The sequence below is a fragment of the Spea bombifrons genome, chromosome 2 (assembly GCF_027358695.1).
Source record: "Spea bombifrons isolate aSpeBom1 chromosome 2, aSpeBom1.2.pri, whole genome shotgun sequence".
NCBI lineage: Eukaryota > Metazoa > Chordata > Amphibia > Anura > Pelobatidae > Spea > Spea bombifrons.
This window is the reverse complement of record NC_071088.1, coordinates 141,640,833-141,645,832: the sequence shown is the minus strand read 5'-3', so window position 1 is coordinate 141,645,832 and position 5,000 is coordinate 141,640,833. Positions and strand designations below refer to the sequence as shown.

Sequence of the window (5,000 nt, the reverse complement as noted above, 5' to 3'; positions counted from 1 at the left end):
AATTTTTTCTCACAGTCCGGGGAGAGCTTTTTGCCATGTGTTTCTTGCTCATCATCAAAGCTTTAAACCCTTATTTGAACCTTCTCACCTTCTCTGTCCTGTCCCAGGGCTTATAATTCTTTTTGTCTGACGACAAGCAGCAGCAGCAGCAGCAGCAGCAGCAGCAGCAGCAGCAGCAGCAGCAGCAGCAGCAGCAGCAGCAGCAGCAGCAGCAGCAGCAGCAGCAACAGAATAAGAGAAGTAAAATAAAAAACTTTCACACCTGCGGCCATACCACCCTGAAAGCGCCCGATCTCGTCTGATCTCGGAAGCTAAGCAGGGTTGGGCCTGGTTAGTACCTGGATGGGAGACCGCCTGGGAATACCAGGTGTTGTAGGCTTTTAATTTTTTCTCACAGTCCGGGGAGAGCTTTTTGCCATGTGTTTCTTGCTCATCATCAAAGCTTTAAACCCTTATTTGAACCTTCTCACCTTCTCTGTCCTGTCCCAGGGCTTATAATTCTTTCTGTCTGACGACAAGCAGCAGCAGCAGCAGCAGCAGCAGCAGCAGCAGCAGCAGCAGCAGCAGCAGCAGCAGCAGCAGCAGCAGCAGCAGCAGCAACAGAATAAGAGAAGTAAAATAAAAACTTTCACACCTGCGGCCATACCACCCTGAAAGCGCCCGATCTCGTCTGATCTCGGAAGCTAAGCAGGGTTGGGCCTGGTTAGTACCTGGATGGGAGACCGCCTGGGAATACCAGGTGTTGTAGGCTTTTAATTTTTTCTCACAGTCCGGGGAGAGCTTTTTGCCATGTGTTTCTTGCTCATCATCAAAGCTTTAAACCCTTATTTGAACCTTCTCACCTTCTCTGTCCTGTCCCAGGGCTTATAATTCTTTCTGTCTGACGACAAGCAGCAGCAGCAGCAGCAGCAGCAGCAGCAGCAGCAGCAGCAGCAGCAGCAGCAGCAGCAGCAGCAGCAGCAGCAGCAGCAGCAGCAGCAGCAGCAGCAGCAGCAGCAGCAGCAGCAGCAGCAGCAGCAGAATAAGAGAAGTAAAATAAAAAACTTTCACACCTGCGGCCATACCACCCTGAAAGCGCCTGATCTCGGAAGCTAAGCAGGGTTGGGCCTGGTTAGTACCTGGATGGGAGACCGCCTGGGAATACCAGGTGTTGTAGGCTTTTAATTTTTTCTCACAGTCCGGGGAGAGCTTTTTGCCATGTGTTTCTTGCTCATCATCAAAGCTTTAAACCCTTATTTGAACCTTCTCACCTTCTCTGTCCTGTCCCAGGGCTTATAATTCTTTTTGTCTGACGACAAGCAGCAGCAGCAGCAGCAGCAGCAGCAGCAGCAGCAGCAGCAGCAGCAGCAGCAGCAGCAACAGAATAAGAGAAGTAAAATAAAAAACTTTCACACCTGCGGCCATACCACCCTGAAAGCGCCCGATCTCGTCTGATCTCGGAAGCTAAGCAGCGTTGGGCCTGGTTAGTACCTGGATGGGAGACCGCCTGGGAATACCAGGTGTTGTAGGCTTTTAATTTTTTCTCACAGTCCGGGGAGAGCTTTTTGCCATGTGTTTCTTGCTCATCATCAAAGCTTTAAACCCTTATTTGAACCTTCTCACCTTCTCTGTCCTGTCCTAGGGCTTATAATTCTTTCTGTCTGACGACAAGCAGCAGCAGCAGCAGCAGCAGCAGCAGCAGCAGCAGCAGCAGCAGCAACAGCAACAGCAACAGCAACAGCAACAGAATAAGAGAAGTAAAATAAAAAACTTTCACACCTGCGGCCATACCACCCTGAAAGCGCCTGATCTCGGAAGCTAAGCAGGGTTGGGCCTGGTTAGTACCTGGATGGGAGACTGCCTGGGAATACCAGGTGTTGTAGGCTTTTTCTTGTCTGACAGTCCGGGGAGAGCTTTTTGCCATGTGTTTCTTGCTCATCATCAAAGCTTTAAACCCTTATTTGAACCTTCTCACCTTCTCTGTCCTGTCCCAGGGCTTATAATTCTTTCTGTCTGACGACAAGCAGCAGCAGCAGCAGCAGCAGCAGAATAAGAGAAGTAAAATAAAAAATTTCACACCTGCGGCCATACCACCCTGAAAGCGACCGATCTCGTCTGATCTCGGAAGCTAAGCAGGGTTGGGCCTGGTTAGTACCTGGATGGGAGACCGCCTGGGAATACCAGGTGTTGTAGGCTTTTTCTTGTCTGACAGTCCGGGGAGAGCTTTTTGCCATGTGTTTCTTGCTCATCATCAAAGCTTTAAACCCTTATTTGAACCTTCTCACCTTCTCTGTCCTGTCCCAGGGCTTATAATTCTTTCTGTCTGACGACAAGCAGCAGCAGCAGCAGCAACAGAATAAGAGAAGTAAAATAAAAAACTTTCACACCTGTGGCCATACCACCCTGAAAGCGCCCGATCTCGTCTGATCTCGGAAGCTAAGCAGGGTTGAGCCTGGTTAGTACCTGGATGGGAGACCGCCTGGGAATACCAGGTGTTGTAGGCTTTTAATTTTTTCTCACAGTCCGGGGAGAGCTTTTTGCCATGTGTTTCTTGCTCATCATCAAAGCTTTAAACCCTTATTTGAACCTTCTCACCTTCTCTGTCCTGTCCCAGGGCTTATAATTCTTTCTGTCTGACGACAAGCAGCAGCAGCAGCAGCAGCAGCAGCAGCAACAGAATAAGAGAAGTAAAATAAAAAATTTTCACACCTGCGGCCATACCACCCTGAAAGCGCCCGATCTCGTCTGATCTCGGAAGCTAAGCAGCGTTGGGCCTGGTTAGTACCTGGATGGGAGACCGCCTGGGAATACCAGGTGTTGTAGGCTTTTAATTTTTTCTCACAGTCCGGGGAGAGCTTTTTGCCATGTGTTTCTTGCTCATCATCAAAGCTTTAAACCCTTATATGAACCTTCTCACCTTCTCTGTCCTGTCCCAGGGCTTATAATTCTTTCTGTCTGACGACAAGCAGCAGCAGCAGCAGCAGCAGCAGCAGCAGCAGCAGCAGCAGCAGCAGCAGCAGCAGCAGCAGCAGCAGCAGCAGCAGCAGCAGCAGCAGCAGCAGCAGCAGCAGCAGCAGCAGCAGCAGCAGCAGCAGCAGCAGCAGCAGCAGCAGCAGCAGCAGCAGCAGCAGCAGCAGCAGCAGCAGCAGAATAAGAGAAGTAAAATAAAAAACTTTCACACCTGCGGCCATACCACCCTGAAAGCGCCTGATCTCGGAAGCTAAGCAGGGTTGGGCCTGGTTAGTACCTGGATGGGAGACCGCCTGGGAATACCAGGTGTTGTAGGCTTTTAATTTTTTCTCACAGTCCGGGGAGAGCTTTTTGCCATGTGTTTCTTGCTCATCATCAAAGCTTTAAACCCTTATTTGAACCTTCTCACCTTCTCTGTCCTGTCCCAGGGCTTATAATTCTTTTTGTCTGACGACAAGCAGCAGCAGCAGCAGCAGCAGCAGCAGCAGCAGCAGCAGCAGCAACAGAATAAGAGAAGTAAAATAAAAAACTTTCACACCTGCGGCCATACCACCCTGAAAGCGCCCGATCTTGTCTGATCTCGGAAGCTAAGCAGGGTTGGGCCTGGTTAGTACCTGCATGGGAGACCGCCTGGGAATACCAGGTGTTGTAGGCTTTTAATTTTTTCTCACAGTCCGGGGAGAGCTTTTTGCCATGTGTTTCTTGCTCATCATCAAAGCTTTAAACCCTTATTTGAACCTTCTCACCTTCTCTGTCCTGTCCCAGGGCTTATAATTCTTTCTGTCTGACGACAAGCAGCAGCAGCAGCAGCAGCAGCAGCAGCAGCAGCAGCAACAGAATAAGAGAAGTAAAATAAAAAACTTTCACACCTGCGGCCATACCACCCTGAAAGCGCCCGATCTCGTCTGATCTTGGAAGCTAAGCAGGGTTGGGCCTGGTTAGTACCTGGATGGGAGACCGCCTGGGAATACCAGGTGTTGTAGGCTTTTAATTTTTTCTCACAGTCCGGGGAGAGCTTTTTGCCATGTGTTTCTTGCTCATCATCAAAGCTTTAAACCCTTATTTGAACCTTCTCACCTTCTCTGTCCTGTCCCAGGGCTTATAATTCTTTTTGTCTGACGACAAGCAGCAGCAGCAGCAGCAGCAGCAGCAGCAACAGAATAAGAGAAGTAAAATAAAAAACTTTCACACCTGCGGCCATACCACCCTGAAAGCGCCCGATCTCGTCTGATCTCGGAAGCTAAGCAGGGTTGGGCCTGGTTAGTACCTGGATGGGAGACCGCCTGGGAATACCAGGTGTTGTAGGCTTTTAATTTTTTCTCACAGTCCGGGGAGAGCTTTTTGCCATGTGTTTCTTGCTCATCATCAAAGCTTTAAACCCTTATTTGAACCTTCTCACCTTCTCTGTCCTGTCCCAGGGCTTATAATTCTTTCTGTCTGACGACAAGCAGCAGCAGCAGCAGCAGCAGCAGCAGCAGCAGCAGCAGCAGCAGCAGCAGCAACAGAATAAGAGAAGTAAAATAAAACACTTTCACACCTGCGGCCATACCACCCTGAAAGCGCCCGATCTTGTCTGATCTCAGAAGCTAAGCAGCGTTGGGCCTGGTTAGTACCTGGATGGGAGACCGCCTGGGAATACCAGGTGTTGTAGGCTTTTAATTTTTTCTCACAGTCCGGGGAGAGCTTTTTGCCATGTGTTTCTTGCTCATCATCAAAGCTTTAAACCCTTATTTGAACCTTCTCACCTTCTCTGTCCTGTCCCAGGGCTTATAATTCTTTCTGTCTGACGACAAGCAGCAGCAGCAGCAGCAGCAGCAGCAGCAGCAGCAACAGAATAAGAGAAGTAAAATAAAACACTTTCACACCTGTGGCCATACCACCCTGAAAGCGCCCGATCTTGTCTGATCTCAGAAGCTAAGCAGCGTTGGGCCTGGTTAGTACCTGGATGGGAGACCGCCTGGGAATACCAGGTGTTGTAGACTTTTAATTTTTTCTCACAGTCCGGGGAGAGCTTTTTGCCATGTGTTTCTTGCTCATCATCAAAGCTTTAA

General features: G+C 49.4%; 10 non-coding genes and 4 pseudogenes across 10 annotated transcripts; all 14 read left to right on the top strand.

Annotated features, from left to right (window-relative positions):
- Positions 1–260: 260 nt before the first annotated feature.
- On the top strand, positions 261–379 carry LOC128477503 (5S ribosomal RNA). The gene has a single exon (XR_008348472.1). It is a non-coding gene; the product is annotated as a 5S ribosomal RNA (ribosomal RNA).
- A 253-nt stretch (positions 380–632) lies between these two features.
- Positions 633–751, top strand: LOC128477491 (5S ribosomal RNA). The gene has a single exon (XR_008348460.1). It is a non-coding gene; the product is annotated as a 5S ribosomal RNA (ribosomal RNA).
- A 299-nt stretch (positions 752–1,050) lies between these two features.
- LOC128479717 (uncharacterized) lies at positions 1,051–1,159 on the top strand (annotated as a pseudogene).
- Positions 1,160–1,392: 233 nt separating this feature from the next.
- LOC128478137 (5S ribosomal RNA) lies at positions 1,393–1,511 on the top strand. The gene has a single exon (XR_008349073.1). It is a non-coding gene; the product is annotated as a 5S ribosomal RNA (ribosomal RNA).
- A 245-nt stretch (positions 1,512–1,756) lies between these two features.
- On the top strand, positions 1,757–1,865 carry LOC128480325 (uncharacterized; annotated as a pseudogene).
- Positions 1,866–2,056: 191 nt separating this feature from the next.
- On the top strand, positions 2,057–2,175 carry LOC128477989 (5S ribosomal RNA). The gene has a single exon (XR_008348933.1). It is a non-coding gene; the product is annotated as a 5S ribosomal RNA (ribosomal RNA).
- A 189-nt stretch (positions 2,176–2,364) lies between these two features.
- Positions 2,365–2,483, top strand: LOC128478681 (5S ribosomal RNA). Its single transcript, XR_008349589.1, has one exon. It is a non-coding gene; the product is annotated as a 5S ribosomal RNA (ribosomal RNA).
- A 203-nt stretch (positions 2,484–2,686) lies between these two features.
- Positions 2,687–2,805, top strand: LOC128478136 (5S ribosomal RNA). Its single transcript, XR_008349072.1, has one exon. It is a non-coding gene; the product is annotated as a 5S ribosomal RNA (ribosomal RNA).
- A 353-nt stretch (positions 2,806–3,158) lies between these two features.
- LOC128479716 (uncharacterized) lies at positions 3,159–3,267 on the top strand (annotated as a pseudogene).
- A 218-nt stretch (positions 3,268–3,485) lies between these two features.
- On the top strand, positions 3,486–3,604 carry LOC128478743 (5S ribosomal RNA). Its single transcript, XR_008349647.1, has one exon. It is a non-coding gene; the product is annotated as a 5S ribosomal RNA (ribosomal RNA).
- A 212-nt stretch (positions 3,605–3,816) lies between these two features.
- On the top strand, positions 3,817–3,935 carry LOC128477543 (5S ribosomal RNA). The gene has a single exon (XR_008348509.1). It is a non-coding gene; the product is annotated as a 5S ribosomal RNA (ribosomal RNA).
- A 203-nt stretch (positions 3,936–4,138) lies between these two features.
- On the top strand, positions 4,139–4,257 carry LOC128477478 (5S ribosomal RNA). Its single transcript, XR_008348448.1, has one exon. It is a non-coding gene; the product is annotated as a 5S ribosomal RNA (ribosomal RNA).
- Positions 4,258–4,484: 227 nt separating this feature from the next.
- LOC128479474 (5S ribosomal RNA) lies at positions 4,485–4,603 on the top strand. Its single transcript, XR_008350348.1, has one exon. It is a non-coding gene; the product is annotated as a 5S ribosomal RNA (ribosomal RNA).
- Positions 4,604–4,812: 209 nt separating this feature from the next.
- Positions 4,813–4,931, top strand: LOC128479681 (uncharacterized; annotated as a pseudogene).
- Positions 4,932–5,000: the final 69 nt, after the last annotated feature.